Below are 21672 nucleotides of genomic sequence, written 5' to 3'. Positions count from 1 at the left end.
TTGTGGTAGGATGCAGAAAAATATTACCAGTTTTATCATGGATTAGGTGGTCTTCGAGGTGGTCCCTCGGAGTTCTTCTGAAAAAGTGAACACAACAGGATTCTGCTGCCGAGAGGCAGAAAAGTTAGAGTGATGGAATTATCCAGCATGTATTTGTCCAATGCTCTTTGCCTAGAGCACCAGAGGCTTCCCATGCATATTTCTTCAGAGGGGGTTTTAGCACAAGTGCTACTAGTCCTATAGTAAGAGAGGTCCACCAGAACAGGTTGGCCAGGGTCATGAGCTGGATTATTAGGATCATTTGGTAGAGAGCATAGGAGTCAGTGTAGATGCAGACCAAAGAGGAATTCTGTGCTTCTCGTTTGAAAAACACTCCAGACAGCTATCAGCTCCCCAACGTGTACACTACCTTCTCCCTCTGTAATCATTTGCTCACCAGAGGAAAAGTGGAGGGCTTCTGCCCTATATCTCCTTACTTTTCCTTCCCCTTTAGCAGAAGCATCAGTAAACCAAGAGTTTGCTGATTGTTCGGGGCAGAAAGGAGGGGTTACTTTGATTACAGAGGCAAGTTTGTCCAAGCTCTCCGTTTCTTGGACTGCTAAAGTTCCTTCTGTCCTTGAGAAAAAGTTGCAGTAATGTTCAACCTGAGCATACCATTTTCTAACTGAGGCCCTCTGGGCCACCCCGTCAGGAGGGGGGGTCCCACCAGTGACTGTCTTGATAACCTTGAAGGGGCCTCTCAATACAATTGGTTGTTTTCGTGCAATTTTTTCTACTTCTAGGAAAGCTAAGATAACCATAAGCAATCCTTTTCCCCAGGTAGTGTATCTTTTCTCAGCATCTTTGGAACCACGGGAATAAAAACCAACAGGTCTTGTCGGAGCCTCAGGACCCCGCTGCCATATGTGTACTGACAGCCCTGAGGAGGCAAATGCCCATTCCACCTGGAAAGGATCGGTAGGATGGATAGGGCCCAGTGCTTGATGAGCTGTTGCTTCAAAAATCAGCAATTGCAATGCTGACTCCTGAGAAAGACTCCAATCCCATTTCACCCCTTTTCCTCAACAAGTCATAAAGGGGAACAAATGGGTCCTTCTGGTTACTAGGAAATCTATCTGGTCTTTCTACAGGAGATACAGCTGCTATCGTTTTTGGAAGGAGAATTGCTGTAGGTTTGAGTGATTCTGGAAGCCCACAAATTAAAGGGGTCATTATTTCGGGCTTCACAGGTCATTGCATCAGGGATTCCAAGCCAGGAATTCATTTCTTTTTGTGAGTCATTTGCAGGCAAGCAGCTTTGTGCACATTTTCCAAGAGTTCATCGGGGGGTACTAATTCTAGCTATGGGATCTCCCCTTTCCAAGGGGCTTGTTCCCCCGGCCCAAAAAGCTGCACGCTGTGTCAGGGACCATGTGTCACCTTTCTCTCCTGTTGTTAAGAAGACACCATGTCCCCAATACCCACTGGCTTCCTGTTCAGTTAATTGAATTTGATCACCACCAGTGAGGGACACCCGGAAAACATATTCTGTTTCTGATTCATGTGGAGGCTGTCCGTATTCCCTTTTAAGCTTAGCTAGCTCGGTGGCAGTGTTTACTTGTGGTGGTATGTGTTTGGTTGTGATGTGAGGTTGGAGATCATCATCACTGAGATAGTTATACACTGAGATCGTTTTAATCAAGGGTCTCAAGTGATGGCAGCAATGTTCCCCACAGTTACTTGCTGCTTCAAGTTCTTGATGAGGATAGATTTGTTTACTGTGAGGAGTTTCCTTCTCCTCAGGCTCTGTAGAGGAATCAGCACGATGTGATTTGTTAACATGTTCCTCTGTTAAGGCAGCTCGCAGTGCATAGATCACATTTTTTGCTTCATAGAACTGTTTTTGCAAAATTTCAACTAGATTTTGAAGGGAGTCTATTCTAGCATGTTCCTCACTTCTTCGCTCGAAGCCATTTTCTATAGCTGCCGTAAGACAAGCTCCCAAAACTGAGCATAAGATCATTTTATTTTTGCCCAATTTGAATTTTGTTTCATGTTGTAATGAACACACTCTATCAATAACATTTTCTAAGTTCAACCAATTACTCTGTGCCCATTTTTTCTCCTTCCGTAGAAGGTTTGGCATTGTGTTTGGCTAGTAGTGCATAAAATTCAGCTTTAATTTCAAGGCTAAGATTGTCACTCATTTTGTGAAGGGACCAAAACCACGACAGGGAGCTACAAACTTAAGTTCCACAAAACTGCACAGCCCTCGCTGTGTCGCCCTTCGCTTCCCTGGGTGGGTGAAAGGACAATAATCTGCCTGGCAGGCTCTGCTTAGTTGCTTCAAGTTGTCCCTTCCTTCCCAGACCACATACACACAACAACAACAAAACAACAGTGTCCTGCCTTTTGCACTAAGGGATCCTTTATGAATTGCCAAAGACAGTGTGGGTGCCTTTTCAGCTGCAACCCTTCTGTCTAGACAGAAATCCTGTCCGTGACGCCAATTTTTAATGTCACGATCCGCTTCTTGCGGGGTGTCGTGACGGTTCTTTTCACCGATCCCAAAAGTGCAACAAAGGCAAACAACAAGGGACTGTCAGTTAATCAGAAGAAATGCACCTTTATTAGGGGCCAAAAGAGTAAATGCCATAGTGGGGGATTAGGAAGGAGATAGAAGGATAGAGAGAGAGAAGAGGGGCATGGGAATAGCTACCAACACAGGCGAGATCCTCAGTGGTCCGGACGATGGGGATCCGTCTGTCGTGTCGGGGGAGTCTCCGAAGTTCTGGTCGACTCGGGGCTCCAGTTATAGTCCACAGAGGAAAGAGGGGGGAACAAGTGTAACAATGAAAGTCCATTGTAATCGCCACGCGGGGAACAGGTGAGTCCACAGAAACCACCAAAGCAAGACGAATCCAATGAAGAATAAGTCCGTTAAAATTACTGAAGGGAAACAGGTCATGTCATTAGTGGTCAGACCACCAATTTCCCCTCCTCCCTGTAGTAGGGGTCTCAGTCTCAGCCCTTGGGAGGGAGGAGGGTTCTCATTCTTTCTTTGTCACAGTGGTAACGAGGCAGATGAAGGGTCTTCAATGAAGGACCACGGGAGTCACCCCAAAAGTTCATTCGGCTTAAGAACGGAGATTAGAAGAGAAGCAGGCCGCGCATCAGGCGGGTCCCGTGCTGGCTCCATGTCAGGTCTTTGCCAAGTCCTTGCCAAGTTCTTACCAGGCCTTGTTGGGAACAGCCAGCGTGACGGTTCAGTGGTTCCACCTGTGCTGTGTCCTGTTCTGAGCCGGAACTGCAGTGGGGGAAGGGATTCTTTCTTGTGGCAATCGGAAGGCAGAATGGAAAACGAGGGGCTTCAGACGGGCTCTTACACCACCCCGTGACTGACGATTGCCCTCGAAAGATCTTCATCAGCAGGGTTCCATGGCGTCGTCGTGGAGTCTTCAGGACTCGTCAAGTGTTGGCAGCACGTCCCAGGGAAAAGAGAAGAGGAAAAGGGAAAGAAGAAACAGGAAAACGAAAACAATCACAACCTATTAGTAAACAAATTAGAATTAATCAATAAGCAAAATACAATCAGTATTCATTAAATCCATACTAGTTAAACAATAAATTATTGAGATAATAATCAATATGAATCAATTAAACAATAGATTGATCAAATAATAAACCAGTATAATCAATATTAAACAATAATCGATATTACTCAGTACAATTTTATAATCAAGAAACAAAAAATAATTTAAAACAGTGATTAGAACAAATCATAAGAGAAAATTATGTAAAACATATCTTCTAACCTTATCATCTTCTTCTGTCTACAGTCCTGGGAACATCTATCGTGTAAAGAATGTCGGCCAAGTGGTGTGCATTAATTAGAGATGTCAATTTTGTTAGTCGTTTCATCATTCTCCAATTCACAATGAGCAAGATTACTGATAAAACAAAACCAGTCATAACTAAAATCCAAAGAACAACAATGGGATGACACAATTTGTTCAGGACACCGGTGGCGGTAAGCGACCACCCGAAAAGGGTATCCCACCACCTGTGCTCGGCATCACTTTTCACCCTTTCTACAACACGATGTATTTCTTGCACATTATGATGAACAGTTACCAGAGTTTTCTGTCCATTCCCCTTGATTTTTCCTAGGATCTCTATTAGATCTTGATGAAGTAATAATTGCTTTACCAGAGTAAGGTTCATCCCAATGGGAGTAGGCAATAGCTTGTGAATCATGGTGAGATTGGATTCTAAAAGTTCACGTGAAGTAACTGGAGCTACAAAAGAAAAATCACATCCTGCAATTTTAGTAAAGTTGCAAGCACAAAAATTTGAATGATTTTTAGTAGCTACTACTGTACTTTGTATAAACACAGTATCACAAGCGGTTCTGAAGCAGGCACACCCATTGCCTGTAGATACAAGGACTGTTTCAGAAGTCTCGTTAGGATGAATATCAAAATGACAGCTATTTTGTTCTGTCTCCAGACAAATATCTTGAGCTACAATTGCATTACCTTCACAGATAAACCCTAGTTGTTCTCAAATGGTACAGGACTCTAAATTGACAGTTTGCCATTTGTCATCAATTTGACGAGCCCATTCTCTGTGTTCAGAAGGATAGAAAGTGGGTCCATCATGATTTAATCCTAATGCGATGCTAGGGAATATCAAATGCACTGAGGCATTACTTATGGTCAGCAGAAATGCTGGGGTCATAGGTAAAATTCACTAAATTCCACCAGGATTGGAAATCTCTTTCAAAGTCAGTGGCACTGTCCCAGACTATTTTCCTAATTTCAGTAGGAAAAGTGCCTTCTTCACTTTCTCTTACAATTGCGGCAGCAACTGACTGCATCCATAATTGAGCCTGGATGCAGCTAAGAGCTAAGGAAACATTGCTTTGCGTGGCATTAAGTGCATCAATTATCAATTTGTGGTCTTTCCTATTTACCTTTTCCCTATTTGCTAGAATGTTTGATAGCAACCACTGATGTGTTCCCAAGGCCCATAAGGACGATTGCAGTGGTTGTTGTATTTTGCTTAAATCTTGAGTCGTGGAAGCCAATTTATTCATTCATACTTCTGAATCAATACTATTTAGGATTCCCAATCCTGTTCCCACAACACCAGTTATGTCTCTTGGCAGCCGGTTTTTAGGAGGCTTCCACTGTCGCAGCCAGGTTGTCCAAGCCTGAAAAGAGGTCTGCAAAAAGGGTGAACAAGCTGGTTGTATTTCTCAGATATTGTTTTGCATCAGCAATTTGACTTGTTTAAGAGACCATAACAGATTAAACAAGATCTGTTGTTGGCCAGTTTTCCTGATTATATATGGTCCAATTCCAAAAATTTTCGGGCTAAGCGTAACCAGTGGTTGGGTGGTAGGTGTCACAACATTAACATCAAGTCCTACTCCAGTATTTGAATCAATACTTTAAACTTAAAAAACAAAAACAAACAAACAAAAAAAAACAACAAACAAACAAACAAACAAAAAAAAAGTGCTTCAGTATTTTTGGACCAAAACCAAACTACTTCTACAGTTTGTGGTAATGTGAAATTGCGCCAACAATCCTGTATGCTTGGCTGCGTACAAACCTTTTTGTGCTTCAAGAGATCCTTTCACTTTTTCTGCATGCTACCACAATTAGTTCAGACCACGGCCACTCAGCTGCTTTCTGGCCATGGGGTTGTGGTAGGATGCAGAAAAATATTACCAGTTTTATCATGGATTAGGTGGTCTTCGAGGTGGTCCCTCGGAGTTCTTCTGAAAAAGTGAACACAACAGGATTCTGCTGCCGAGAGGCAGAAAAGTTAGAGTGATGGAATTATCCAGCATGTATTTGTCCAATGCTCTTTGCCTAGAGCACCAGAGGCTTCCCATGCATATTTCTTCAGAGGGGGTTTTAGCACAAGTGCTACTAGTCCTATAGTAAGAGAGGTCCACCAGAACAGGTTGGCCAGGGTCATGAGCTGGATTATTAGGATCATTTGGTAGAGAGCATAGGAGTCAGTGTAGATGCAGACCAAAGAGGAATTCTGTGCTTCTCGTTGAAAAACACTCCAGACAGCTATCAGCTCCCCAACGTGTACACTACCTTCTCCCTCTGTAATCATTTGCTCACCAGAGGAAAAGTGGAGGGCTTCTGCCCTATATCTCCTTACTTTTCCTTCCCCTTTAGCAGAAGCATCAGTAAACCAAGAGTTTGCTGATTGTTCGGGGCAGAAAGGAGGGGTTACTTTGATTACAGAGGCAAGTTTGTCCAAGCTCTCCGTTTCTTGGACTGCTAAAGTTCCTTCTGTCCTTGAGAAAAAGTTGCAGTAATGTTCAACCTGAGCATACCATTTTCTAACTGAGGCCCTCTGGGCCACCCCGTCAGGAGGGGGGGTCCCACCAGTGACTGTCTTGATAACCTTGAAGGGGCCTCTCAATACAATTGGTTGTTTTCGTGCAATTTTTTCTACTTCTAGGAAAGCTAAGATAACCATAAGCAATCCTTTTCCCCAGGTAGTGTATCTTTTCTCAGCATCTTTGGAACCACGGGAATAAAAACCAACAGGTCTTGTCGGAGCCTCAGGACCCCGCTGCCATATGTGTACTGACAGCCCTGAGGAGGCAAATGCCCATTCCACCTGGAAAGGATCGGTAGGATGGATAGGGCCCAGTGCTTGATGAGCTGTTGCTTCAAAAATCAGCAATTGCAATGCTGACTCCTGAGAAAGACTCCAATCCCATTTCACCCCTTTCCTCAACAAGTCATAAAGGGGAACAAATGGGTCCTTCTGGTTACTAGGAAATCTATCTGGTCTTTCTACAGGAGATACAGCTGCTATCGTTTTTGGAAGGAGAATTGCTGTAGGTTTGAGTGATTCTGGAAGCCCACAAATTAAAGGGGTCATTATTTCGGGCTTCACAGGTCATTGCATCAGGGATTCCAAGCCAGGAATTCATTTCTTTTTGTGAGTCATTTGCAGGCAAGCAGCTTTGTGCACATTTTCCAAGAGTTCATCGGGGGTACTAATTCTAGCTATGGGATCTCCCCTTTCCAAGGGGCTTGTTCCCCCGGCCCAAAAAGCTGCACGCTGTGTCAGGGACCATGTGTCACCTTTCTCTCCTGTTGTTAAGAAGACACCATGTCCCCAATACCCACTGGCTTCCTGTTCAGTTAATTGAATTTGATCACCACCAGTGAGGGACACCCGGAAAACATATTCTGTTTCTGATTCATGTGGAGGCTGTCCGTATTCCCTTTTAAGCTTAGCTAGCTCGGTGGCAGTGTTTACTTGTGGTGGTATGTGTTTGGTTGTGATGTGAGGTTGGAGATCATCATCACTGAGATAGTTATACACTGAGATCGTTTTAATCAAGGGTCTCAAGTGATGGCAGCAATGTTCCCCACAGTTACTTGCTGCTTCAAGTTCTTGATGAGGATAGATTTGTTTACTGTGAGGAGTTTCCTTCTCCTCAGGCTCTGTAGAGGAATCAGCACGATGTGATTTGTTAACATGTTCCTCTGTTAAGGCAGCTCGCAGTGCATAGATCACATTTTTTGCTTCATAGAACTGTTTTTGCAAAATTTCAACTAGATTTTGAAGGGAGTCTATTCTAGCATGTTCCTCACTTCTTCGCTCGAAGCCATTTTCTATAGCTGCCGTAAGACAAGCTCCCAAAACTGAGCATAAGATCATTTTATTTTTGCCCAATTTGAATTTTGTTTCATGTTGTAATGAACACACTCTATCAATAACATTTTCTAAGTTCAACCAATTACTCTGTGCCCATTTTTCTCCTTCCGTAGAAGGTTTGGCATTGTGTTTGGCTAGTAGTGCATAAAATTCAGCTTTAATTTCAAGGCTAAGATTGTCACTCATTTTGGGAAGGGACCAAAACCACGACAGGGAGCTACAAACTTAAGTTCCACAAAACTGCACAGCCCTCGCTGTGTCGCCCTTCGCTTCCCTGGGTGGGTGAAAGGACAATAATCTGCCTGGCAGGCTCTGCTTAGTTGCTTCAAGTTGTCCCTTCCTTCCCAGACCACATACACACAACAACAACAAAACAACAGTGTCCTGCCTTTTGCACTAAGGGATCCTTTATGAATTGCCAAAGACAGTGTGGGTGCCTTTTCAGCTGCAACCCTTCTGTCTAGACAGAAATCCTGTCCGTGACGCCAATTTTAATGTCACGATCCGCTTCTTGCGGGGTGTCGTGACGGTTCTTTTCACCGATCCCAAAAGTGCAACAAAGGCAAACAACAAGGGACTGTCAGTTAATCAGAAGAAATGCACCTTTATTAGGGGCCAAAAGAGTAAATGCCATAGTGGGGGATTAGGAAGGAGATAGAAGGATAGAGAGAGAGAAGAGGGGCATGGGAATAGCTACCAACACAGGCGAGATCCTCAGTGGTCCGGACGATGGGGATCCGTCTGTCGTGTCGGGGGAGTCTCCGAAGTTCTGGTCGACTCGGGGCTCCAGTTATAGTCCACAGAGGAAAGAGGGGGGAACAAGTGTAACAATGAAAGTCCATTGTAATCGCCACGCGGGAACAGGTGAGTCCACAGAAACCACCAAAGCAAGACGAATCCAATGAAGAATAAGTCCGTTAAAATTACTGAAGGGAAACAGGTCATGTCATTAGTGGTCAGACCACCAATTTCCCCTCCTCCCTGTAGTAGGGGTCTCAGTCTCAGCCCTTGGGAGGGAGGAGGGTTCTCATTCTTTCTTTGTCACAGTGGTAACGAGGCAGATGAAGGGTCTTCAATGAAGGACCACGGGAGTCACCCCAAAAGTTCATTCGGCTTAAGAACGGAGATTAGAAGAGAAGCAGGCCGCGCATCAGGCGGTCCCGTGCTGGCTCCATGTCAGGTCTTTGCCAAGTCCTTGCCAAGTTCTTACCAGGCCTTGTTGGGAACAGCCAGCGTGACGGTTCAGTGGTTCCACCTGTGCTGTGTCCTGTTCTGAGCCGGAACTGCAGTGGGGGAAGGGATTCTTTCTTGTGGCAATCGGAAGGCAGAATGGAAAACGAGGGGCTTCAGACGGGCTCTTACACCACCCCGTGACTGACGATTGCCCTCGAAAGATCTTCATCAGCAGGGTTCCATGGCGTCGTCGTGGAGTCTTCAGGACTCGTCAAGTGTTGGCAGCACGTCCCAGGGAAAAGAGAAGAGGAAAAGGGAAAGAAGAAACAGGAAAACGAAAACAATCACAACCTATTAGTAAACAAATTAGAATTAATCAATAAGCAAAATACAATCAGTATTCATTAAATCCATACTAGTTAAACAATAAATTATTGAGATAATAATCAATATGAATCAATTAAACAATAGATTGATCAAATAATAAACCAGTATAATCAATATTAAACAATAATCGATATTACTCAGTACAATTTTATAATCAAGAAACAAAAAATAATTTAAAACAGTGATTAGAACAAATCATAAGAGAAAATTATGTAAAACATATCTTCTAACCTTATCATCTTCTTCTGTCTACAGTCCTGGGAACATCTATCGTGTAAAGAATGTCGGCCAAGTGGTGTGCATTAATTAGAGATGTCAATTTTGTTAGTCGTTTCATCATTCTCCAATTCACAATGAGCAAGATTACTGATAAAACAAAACCAGTCATAACTAAAATCCAAAGAACAACAATGGGATGACACAATTTGTTCAGGACACCGGTGGCGGTAAGCGACCACCCGAAAAGGGTATCCCACCACCTGTGCTCGGCATCACTTTTCACCCTTTCTACAACACGATGTATTTCTTGCACATTATGATGAACAGTTACCAGAGTTTTCTGTCCATTCCCCTTGATTTTTCCTAGGATCTCTATTAGATCTTGATGAAGTAATAATTGCTTTACCAGAGTAAGGTTCATCCCAATGGGAGTAGGCAATAGCTTGTGAATCATGGTGAGATTGGATTCTAAAAGTTCACGTGAAGTAACTGGAGCTACAAAAGAAAAATCACATCCTGCAATTTTAGTAAAGTTGCAAGCACAAAAATTTGAATGATTTTTAGTAGCTACTACTGTACTTTGTATAAACACAGTATCACAAGCGGTTCTGAAGCAGGCACACCCATTGCCTGTAGATACAAGGACTGTTTCAGAAGTCTCGTTAGGATGAATATCAAAATGACAGCTATTTTGTTCTGTCTCCAGACAAATATCTTGAGCTACAATTGCATTACCTTCACAGATAAACCCTAGTTGTTCTCAAATGGTACAGGACTCTAAATTGACAGTTTGCCATTTGTCATCAATTTGACGAGCCCATTCTCTGTGTTCAGAAGGATAGAAAGTGGGTCCATCATGATTTAATCCTAATGCGATGCTAGGGAATATCAAATGCACTGAGGCATTACTTATGGTCAGCAGAAATGCTGGGGTCATAGGTAAAATTCACTAAATTCCACCAGGATTGGAAATCTCTTTCAAAGTCAGTGGCACTGTCCCAGACTATTTTCCTAATTTCAGTAGGAAAAGTGCCTTCTTCACTTTCTCTTACAATTGCGGCAGCAACTGACTGCATCCATAATTGAGCCTGGATGCGGCTAAGAGCTAAGGAAACATTGCTTTGCGTGGCATTAAGTGCATCAATTATCAATTTGTGGTCTTTCCTATTTACCTTTTCCCTATTTGCTAGAATGTTTGATAGCAACCACTGATGTGTTCCCAAGGCCGATAAGGACGATTGCAGTGGTTGTTGTATTTTGCTTAAATCTTGAGTCGTGGAAGCCAATTTATTCATTCATACTTCTGAATCAATACTATTTAGGATTCCCAATCCTGTTCCCACAACACCAGTTATGTCTCTTGGCAGCCGGTTTTTAGGAGGCTTCCACTGTCGCAGCCAGGTTGTCCAAGCCTGAAAAGAGGTCTGCAAAAAGGGTGAACAAGCTGGTTGTATTTCTCAGATATTGTTTTGCATCAGCAATTTGACTTGTTTAAGAGACCATAACAGATTAAACAAGATCTGTTGTTGGCCAGTTTTCCTGATTATATATGGTCCAATTCCAAAAATTTTCGGGCTAAGCGTAACCAGTGGTTGGGTGGTAGGTGTCACAACATTAACATCAAGTCCTACTCCAGTATTTGAATCAATACTTTAAACTTAAAAAACAAAAACAAAAACAAAAAAAAAACAACAAACAAACAAACAAACAAACAAAAAGTGCTTCAGTATTTTTGGACCAAAACCAAACTACTTCTACAGTTTGTGGTAATGTGAAATTGCGCCAACAATCCTGTATGCTTGGCTGCGTACAAACCTTTTTGTGCTTCAAGAGATCCTTTCACTTTTTCTGCATGCTACCACAATTAGTTCAGACCACGGCCACTCAGCTGCTTTCTGGCCATGGGGTTGTGGTAGGATGCAGAAAAATATTACCAGTTTTATCATGGATTAGGTGGTCTTCGAGGTGGTCCCTCGGAGTTCTTCTGAAAAAGTGAACACAACAGGATTCTGCTGCCGAGAGGCAGAAAAGTTAGAGTGATGGAATTATCCAGCATGTATTTGTCCAATGCTCTTTGCCTAGAGCACCAGAGGCTTCCCATGCATATTTCTTCAGAGGGGGTTTTAGCACAAGTGCTACTAGTCCTATAGTAAGAGAGGTCCACCAGAACAGGTTGGCCAGGGTCATGAGCTGGATTATTAGGATCATTTGGTAGAGAGCATAGGAGTCAGTGTAGATGCAGACCAAAGAGGAATTCTGTGCTTCTCGTTGAAAAACACTCCAGACAGCTATCAGCTCCCCAACGTGTACACTACCTTCTCCCTCTGTAATCATTTGCTCACCAGAGGAAAAGTGGAGGGCTTCTGCCCTATATCTCCATACTTTTCCTTCCCCTTTAGCAGAAGCATCAGTAAACCAAGAGTTTGCTGATTGTTCGGGGCAGAAAGGAGGGGTTACTTTGATTACAGAGGCAAGTTTGTCCAAGCTCTCCGTTTCTTGGACTGCTAAAGTTCCTTCTGTCCTTGAGAAAAAGTTGCAGTAATGTTCAACCTGAGCATACCATTTTCTAACTGAGGCCCTCTGGGCCACCCCGTCAGGAGGGGGGGTCCCACCAGTGACTGTCTTGATAACCTTGAAGGGGCCTCTCAATACAATTGGTTGTTTTCGTGCAATTTTTTCTACTTCTAGGAAAGCTAAGATAACCATAAGCAATCCTTTTCCCCAGGTAGTGTATCTTTTCTCAGCATCTTTGGAACCACGGGAATAAAAACCAACAGGTCTTGTCGGAGCCTCAGGACCCCGCTGCCATATGTGTACTGACAGCCCTGAGGAGGCAAATGCCCATTCCACCTGGAAAGGATCGGTAGGATGGATAGGGCCCAGTGCTTGATGAGCTGTTGCTTCAAAAATCAGCAATTGCAATGCTGACTCCTGAGAAAGACTCCAATCCCATTTCACCCCTTTCCTCAACAAGTCATAAAGGGGAACAAATGGGTCCTTCTGGTTACTAGGAAATCTATCTGGTCTTTCTACAGGAGATACAGCTGCTATCGTTTTTGGAAGGAGAATTGCTGTAGGTTTGAGTGATTCTGGAAGCCCACAAATTAAAGGGGTCATTATTTCGGGCTTCACAGGTCATTGCATCAGGGATTCCAAGCCAGGAATTCATTTCTTTTTGTGAGTCATTTGCAGGCAAGCAGCTTTGTGCACATTTTCCAAGAGTTCATCGGGGGTACTAATTCTAGCTATGGGATCTCCCCTTTCCAAGGGGCTTGTTCCCCCGGCCCAAAAAGCTGCACGCTGTGTCAGGGACCATGTGTCACCTTTCTCTCCTGTTGTTAAGAAGACACCATGTCCCCAATACCCACTGGCTTCCTGTTCAGTTAATTGAATTTGATCACCACCAGTGAGGGACACCCGGAAAACATATTCTGTTTCTGATTCATGTGGAGGCTGTCCGTATTCCCTTTTAAGCTTAGCTAGCTCGGTGGCAGTGTTTACTTGTGGTGGTATGTGTTTGGTTGTGATGTGAGGTTGGAGATCATCATCACTGAGATAGTTATACACTGAGATCGTTTTAATCAAGGGTCTCAAGTGATGGCAGCAATGTTCCCCACAGTTACTTGCTGCTTCAAGTTCTTGATGAGGATAGATTTGTTTACTGTGAGGAGTTTCCTTCTCCTCAGGCTCTGTAGAGGAATCAGCACGATGTGATTTGTTAACATGTTCCTCTGTTAAGGCAGCTCGCAGTGCATAGATCACATTTTTTGCTTCATAGAACTGTTTTTGCAAAATTTCAACTAGATTTTGAAGGGAGTCTATTCTAGCATGTTCCTCACTTCTTCGCTCGAAGCCATTTTCTATAGCTGCCGTAAGACAAGCTCCCAAAACTGAGCATAAGATCATTTTATTTTTGCCCAATTTGAATTTTGTTTCATGTTGTAATGAACACACTCTATCAATAACATTTTCTAAGTTCAACCAATTACTCTGTGCCCATTTTTCTCCTTCCGTAGAAGGTTTGGCATTGTGTTTGGCTAGTAGTGCATAAAATTCAGCTTTAATTTCAAGGCTAAGATTGTCACTCATTTTGTGAAGGGACCAAAACCACGACAGGGAGCTACAAACTTAAGTTCCACAAAACTGCACAGCCCTCGCTGTGTCGCCCTTCGCTTCCCTGGGTGGGTGAAAGGACAATAATCTGCCTGGCAGGCTCTGCTTAGTTGCTTCAAGTTGTCCCTTCCTTCCCAGACCACATACACACAACAACAACAAAACAACAGTGTCCTGCCTTTTGCACTAAGGGATCCTTTATGAATTGCCAAAGACAGTGTGGGTGCCTTTTCAGCTGCAACCCTTCTGTCTAGACAGAAATCCTGTCCGTGACGCCAATTTTAATGTCACGATCCGCTTCTTGCGGGGTGTCGTGACGGTTCTTTTCACCGATCCCAAAAGTGCAACAAAGGCAAACAACAAGGGACTGTCAGTTAATCAGAAGAAATGCACCTTTATTAGGGGCCAAAAGAGTAAATGCCATAGTGGGGGATTAGGAAGGAGATAGAAGGATAGAGAGAGAGAAGAGGGGCATGGGAATAGCTACCAACACAGGCGAGATCCTCAGTGGTCCGGACGATGGGGATCCGTCTGTCGTGTCGGGGGAGTCTCCGAAGTTCTGGTCGACTCGGGGCTCCAGTTATAGTCCACAGAGGAAAGAGGGGGGAACAAGTGTAACAATGAAAGTCCATTGTAATCGCCACGCGGGAACAGGTGAGTCCACAGAAACCACCAAAGCAAGACGAATCCAATGAAGAATAAGTCCGTTAAAATTACTGAAGGGAAACAGGTCATGTCATTAGTGGTCAGACCACCAATTTCCCCTCCTCCCTGTAGTAGGGGTCTCAGTCTCAGCCCTTGGGAGGGAGGAGGGTTCTCATTCTTTCTTTGTCACAGTGGTAACGAGGCAGATGAAGGGTCTTCAATGAAGGACCACGGGAGTCACCCCAAAAGTTCATTCGGCTTAAGAACGGAGATTAGAAGAGAAGCAGGCCGCGCATCAGGCGGTCCCGTGCTGGCTCCATGTCAGGTCTTTGCCAAGTCCTTGCCAAGTTCTTACCAGGCCTTGTTGGGAACAGCCAGCGTGACGGTTCAGTGGTTCCACCTGTGCTGTGTCCTGTTCTGAGCCGGAACTGCAGTGGGGGAAGGGATTCTTTCTTGTGGCAATCGGAAGGCAGAATGGAAAACGAGGGGCTTCAGACGGGCTCTTACACCACCCCGTGACTGACGATTGCCCTCGAAAGATCTCCATCAGCAGGGTTCCATGGCGTCGTCGTGGAGTCTTCAGGACTCGTCAAGTGTTGGCAGCACGTCCCAGGGAAAAGAGAAGAGGAAAAGGGAAAGAGGAAACAGGAAAACGAAAACAATCACAACATATTAGTAAACAAATTAGAATTAATCAATAAGCAAAATACAATCAGTATTAATTAAATCCATACTAGTTAAACAATAAATTATTGAGATAATAATCAATATGAATCAATTAAACAATAGATTGATCAAATAATAAACCAGTATAATCAATATTAAACAATAATCGATATTACTCAGTACAATTTTATAATCAAGAAACAAAAAATAATTTAAAACAGTGATTAGAACAAATCATAAGAGAAAATTATGTAAAACATATCTTCTAACCTTATCATCTTCTTCTGTCTACAGTCCTGGGAACATCTATCGTGTAAAGAATGTCGGCCAAGTGGTGTGCATTAATTAGAGATGTCAATTTTGTTAGTCGTTTCATCATTCTCCAATTCACAATGAGCAAGATTACTGATAAAACAAAACCAGTCATAACTAAAATCCAAAGAACAACAATGGGATGACACAATTTGTTCAGGACACCGGTGGCGGTAAGCGACCACCCGAAAAGGGTATCCCACCACCTGTGCTCGGCATCACTTTTCACCCTTTCTACAACACGATGTATTTCTTGCACATTATGATGAACAGTTACCAGAGTTTTCTGTCCATTCCCCTTGATTTTTCCTAGGATCTCTATTAGATCTTGATGAAGTAATAATTGCTTTACCAGAGTAAGGTTCATCCCAATGGGAGTAGGCAATAGCTTGTGAATCATGGTGAGATTGGATTCTAAAAGTTCACGTGAAGTAACTGGAGCTACAAAAGAAAAATCACATCCTGCAATTTTAGTAAAGTTGCAAGCACAAAAATTTGAATGATTTTTAGTAGCTACTACTGTACTTTGTATAAACACAGTATCACAAGCGGTTCTGAAGCAGGCACACCCATTGCCTGTAGATACAAGGACTGTTTCAGAAGTCTCGTTAGGATGAATATCAAAATGACAGCTATTTTGTTCTGTCTCCAGACAAATATCTTGAGCTACAATTGCATTACCTTCACAGATAAACCCTAGTTGTTCTCAAATGGTACAGGACTCTAAATTGACAGTTTGCCATTTGTCATCAATTTGACGAGCCCATTCTCTGTGTTCAGAAGGATAGAAAGTGGGTCCATCATGATTTAATCCTAATGCGATGCTAGGGAATATCAAATGCACTGAGGCATTACTTATGGTCAGCAGAAATGCTGGGGTCATAGGTAAAATTCACTAAATTCCACCAGGATTGGAAATCTCTTTCAAAGTCAGTGGCACTGTCCCAGACTATTTTCCTAATTTCAGTCGGAAAAGTGCCTTCTTCACTTTCTCTTACAATTGCGGCAGCAACTGACTGCATCCACAATTGAGCCTGGATGCGGCTAAGAGCTAAGGAAACATTGCTTTGCGTGGCATTAAGTGCATCAATTATCAATTTGTGGTCTTTCCTATTTACCTTTTCCCTATTTGCTAGAATGTTTGATAGCAACCACTGATGTGTTCCCAAGGCCGATAAGGACGATTGCAGTGGTTGTTGTATTTTGCTTAAATCTTGAGTCGTGGAAGCCAATTTATTCATTCATACTTCTGAATCAATACTATTTAGGATTCCCAATCCTGTTCCCACAACACCAGTTATGTCTCTTGGCAGCCAGTTTTTAGGAGGCTTCCACTGTCGCAGCCAGGTTGTCCAAGCCTGAAAAGAGGTCTGCAAAAAGGGTGAACAAGCTGGTTGTATTTCTCAGATATTGTTTTGCATCAGCAATTTGACTTGTTTAAGAGACCATAACAGATTAAACAAGATCTGTTGTTGGCCAGTTTTCCTGATTATATATGGTCCAATTCCAAAAATTTTCGGGCTAAGCGTAACCAGTGGTTGGGTGGTAGGTGTCACAACATTAACATCAAGTCCTACTCCAGTATTTGAATCAATACTTTAAACTTAAAAAACAAAAACAAAAACAAACAAACAAACACAAACAAACAAACAAACAAAAAAAAGTGCTTCAGTATTTTTGGACCAAAACCAAACTACTTCTACAGTTTGTGGTAATGTGAAATTGCGCCAACAATCCTGTATGCTTGGCTGCGTACAAACCTTTTTGTGCTTCAAGAGATCCTTTCACTTTTTCTGCATGCTACCACAATTAGTTCAGACCACGGCCACTCAGCTGCTTTCTGGCCATGGGGTTGTGGTAGGATGCAGAAAAATATTACCAGTTTTATCATGGATTAGGTGGTCTTCGAGGTGGTCCCTCGGAGTTCTTCTGAAAAAGTAAACACAACAGAATTCTGCTGCCGAGAGGCAGAAAAGTTAGAGTGATGGAATTATCCAGCATGTATTTGTCCAATGCTCTTTGCCTAGAGCACCAGAGGCTTCCCATGCATATTTCTTCAGAGGGGGTTTTAGCACAAGTGCTACTAGTCCTATAGTAAGAGAGGTCCACCAGAACAGGTTGGCCAGGGTCATGAGCTGGATTATTAGGATCATTTGGTAGAGAGCATAGGAGTCAGTGTAGATGCAGACCAAAGAGGAATTCTGTGCTTCTCGTTGAAAAACACTCCAGACAGCTATCAGCTCCCCAACGTGTACACTACCTTCTCCCTCTGTAATCATTTGCTCACCAGAGGAAAAGTGGAGGGCTTCTGCCCTATATCTCCTTACTTTTCCTTCCCCTTTAGCAGAAGCATCAGTAAACCAAGAGTTTGCTGATTGTTCGGGGCAGAAAGGAGGGGTTACTTTGATTACAGAGGCAAGTTTGTCCAAGCTCTCCGTTTCTTGGACTGCTAAAGTTCCTTCTGTCCTTGAGAAAAAGTTGCAGTAATGTTCAACCTGAGCATACCATTTTCTAACTGAGGCCCTCTGGGCCACCCCGTCAGGAGGGGGGGTCCCACTAGTGACTGTCTTGATAACCTTGAAGGGGCCTCTCAATACAATTGGTTGTTTTCGTGCAATTTTTTCTACTTCTAGGAAAGCTAAGATAACCATCAACAATCCTTTTCCCCAGGTAGTGTATCTTTTCTCAGCATCTTTGGAACCACGGGAATAAAAACCAACAGGTCTTGTCGGACCCTCAGGACCCCGCTGCCATATGTGTACTGACAGCCCTGAGGAGGCAAATGCCCATTCCACCTGGAAAGGATCGGTAGGATGGATAGGGCCCAGTGCTTGATGAGCTGTTGCTTCAAAAATCAGCAATTGCAATGCTGACTCCTGAGAAAGACTCCAATCCCATTTCACCCCTTTCCTCAACAAGTCATAAAGGGGAACAAATGGGTCCTTCTGGTTACTAGGAAATCTATCTGGTCTTTCTACAGGAGATACAGCTGCTATCGTTTTTGGAAGGAGAATTGCTGTAGGTTTGAGTGATTCTGGAAGCCCACAAATTAAAGGGGTCATTATTTCGGGCTTCACAGGTCATTGCATCAGGGATTCCAAGCCAGGAATTCATTTCTTTTTGTGAGTCATTTGCAGGCAAGCAGCTTTGTGCACATTTTCCAAGAGTTCATCGGGGGTACTAATTCTAGCTATGGGATCTCCCCTTTCCAAGGGGCTTGTTCCCCCGGCCCAAAAAGCTGCACGCTGTGTCAGGGACCATGTGTCACCTTTCTCTCCTGTTGTTAAGAAGACACCATGTCCCCAATACCCACTGGCTTCCTGTTCAGTTAATTGAATTTGATCACCACCAGTGAGGGACACCCGGAAAACATATTCTGTTTCTGATTCATGTGGAGGCTGTCCGTATTCCCTTTTAAGCTTAGCTAGCTCGGTGGCAGTGTTTACTTGTGGTGGTATGTGTTTGGTTGTGATGTGAGGTTCGAGATCATCATCACTGAGATAGTTATACACTGAGATCGTTTTAATCAAGGGTCTCAAGTGATGGCAGCAATGTTCCCCACAGTTACTTGCTGCTTCAAGTTCTTGATGAGGATAGATTTGTTTACTGTGAGGAGTTTCCTTCTCCTCAGGCTCTGTAGAGGAATCAGCACGATGTGATTTGTTAACATGTTCCTCTGTTAAGGCAGCTCGCAGTGCATAGATCACATTTTTTGCTTCATAGAACTGTTTTTGCAAAATTTCAACTAGATTTTGAAGGGAGTCTATTCTAGCATGTTCCTCACTTCTTCGCTCGAAGCCATTTTCTATAGCTGCCGTAAGACAAGCTCCCAAAACTGAGCATAAGATCATTTTATTTTTGCCCAATTTGAATTTTGTTTCATGTTGTAATGAACACACTCTATCAATAACATTTTCTAAGTTCAACCAATTACTCTGTGCCCATTTTTCTCCTTCCGTAGAAGGTTTGGCATTGTGTTTGGCTAGTAGTGCATAAAATTCAGCTTTAATTTCAAGGCTAAGATTGTCACTCATTTTGGGAAGGGACCAAAACCACGACAGGGAGCTACAAACTTAAGTTCCACAAAACTGCACAGCCCTCGCTGTGTCGCCCTTCGCTTCCCTGGGTGGGTGAAAGGACAATAATCTGCCTGGCAGGCTCTGCTTAGTTGCTTCAAGTTGTCCCTTCCTTCCCAGACCACATACACACAACAACAACAAAACAACAGTGTCCTGCCTTTTGCACTAAGGGATCCTTTATGAATTGCCAAAGACAGTGTGGGTGCCTTTTCAGCTGCAACCCTTCTGTCTAGACAGAAATCCTGTCCGTGACGCCAATTTTAATGTCACGATCCGCTTCTTGCGGGGTGTCGTGACGGTTCTTTTCACCGATCCCAAAAGTGCAACAAAGGCAAACAACAAGGGACTGTCAGTTAATCAGAAGAAATGCACCTTTATTAGGGGCCAAAAGAGTAAATGCCATAGTGGGGGATTAGGAAGGAGATAGAAGGATAGAGAGAGAGAAGAGGGGCATGGGAATAGCTACCAACACAGGCGAGATCCTCAGTGGTCCGGACGATGGGGATCCGTCTGTCGTGTCGGGGGAGTCTCCGAAGTTCTGGTCGACTCGGGGCTCCAGTTATAGTCCACAGAGGAAAGAGGGGGGAACAAGTGTAACAATGAAAGTCCATTGTAATCGCCACGCGGGAACAGGTGAGTCCACAGAAACCACCAAAGCAAGACGAATCCAATGAAGAATAAGTCCGTTAAAATTACTGAAGGGAAACAGGTCATGTCATTAGTGGTCAGACCACCAATTTCCCCTCCTCCCTGTAGTAGGGGTCTCAGTCTCAGCCCTTGGGAGGGAGGAGGGTTCTCATTCTTTCTTTGTCACAGTGGTAACGAGGCAGATGAAGGGTCTTCAATGAAGGACCACGGGAGTCACCCCAAAAGTTCATTTGGCTTAAGAACGGAGATTAGAAGAGAAGCAGGCCGCGCATCAGGCGGTCCCGTGCTGGCTCCATGTCAGGTCTTTGCCAAGTCCTTGCCAAGTTCTTACCAGGCCTTGTTGGGAACAGCCAGCGTGACGGTTCAGTGGTTCCACCTGTGCTGTGTCCTGTTCTGAGCCGGAACTGCAGTGGGGGAAGGGATTCTTTCTTGTGGCAATCGGAAGGCAGAATGGAAAACGAGGGGCTTCAGACGGGCTCTTACACCACCCCGTGACTGACGATTGCCCTCGAAAGATCTCCATCAGCAGGGTTCCATGGCGTCGTCGTGGAGTCTTCAGGACTCGTCAAGTGTTGGCAGCACGTCCCAGGGAAAAGAGAAGAGGAAAAGGGAAAGAGGAAACAGGAAAACGAAAACAATCACAACATATTAGTAAACAAATTAGAATTAATCAATAAGCAAAATACAATCAGTATTAATTAAATCCATACTAGTTAAACAATAAATTATTGAGATAATAATCAATATGAATCAATTAAACAATAGATTGATCAAATAATAAACCAGTATAATCAATATTAAACAATAATCGATATTACTCAGTACAATTTTATAATCAAGAAACAAAAAATAATTTAAAACAGTGATTAGAACAAATCATAAGAGAAAATTATGTAAAACATATCTTCTAACCTTATCATCTTCTTCTGTCTACAGTCCTGGGAACATCTATCGTGTAAAGAATGTCGGCCAAGTGGTGTGCATTAATTAGAGATGTCAATTTTGTTAGTCGTTTCATCATTCTCCAATTCACAATGAGCAAGATTACTGATAAAACAAAACCAGTCATAACTAAAATCCAAAGAACAACAATGGGATGACACAATTTGTTCAGGACACCGGTGGCGGTAAGCGACCACCCGAAAAGGGTATCCCACCACCTGTGCTCGGCATCACTTTTCACCCTTTCTACAACACGATGTATTTCTTGCACATTATGATGAACAGTTACCAGAGTTTTCTGTCCATTCCCCTTGATTTTTCCTAGGATCTCTATTAGATCTTGATGAAGTAATAATTGCTTTACCAGAGTAAGGTTCATCCCAATGGGAGTAGGCAATAGCTTGTGAATCATGGTGAGATTGGATTCTAAAAGTTCACGTGAAGTAACTGGAGCTACAAAAGAAAAATCACATCCTGCAATTTTAGTAAAGTTGCAAGCACAAAAATTTGAATGATTTTTAGTAGCTACTACTGTACTTTGTATAAACACAGTATCACAAGCGGTTCTGAAGCAGGCACACCCATTGCCTGTAGATACAAGGACTGTTTCAGAAGTCTCGTTAGGATGAATATCAAAATGACAGCTATTTTGTTCTGTCTCCAGACAAATATCTTGAGCTACAATTGCATTACCTTCACAGATAAACCCTAGTTGTTCTCAAATGGTACAGGACTCTAAATTGACAGTTTGCCATTTGTCATCAATTTGACGAGCCCATTCTCTGTGTTCAGAAGGATAGAA

The sequence above is a fragment of the Vidua macroura genome, chromosome 19, assembly GCF_024509145.1.
Source record: "Vidua macroura isolate BioBank_ID:100142 chromosome 19, ASM2450914v1, whole genome shotgun sequence".
Classification (NCBI taxonomy): Eukaryota; Metazoa; Chordata; class Aves; order Passeriformes; family Viduidae; genus Vidua; species Vidua macroura.
The sequence above is the reverse complement of the archived record's forward strand: the minus strand, read 5'-3'. Positions refer to the sequence as shown.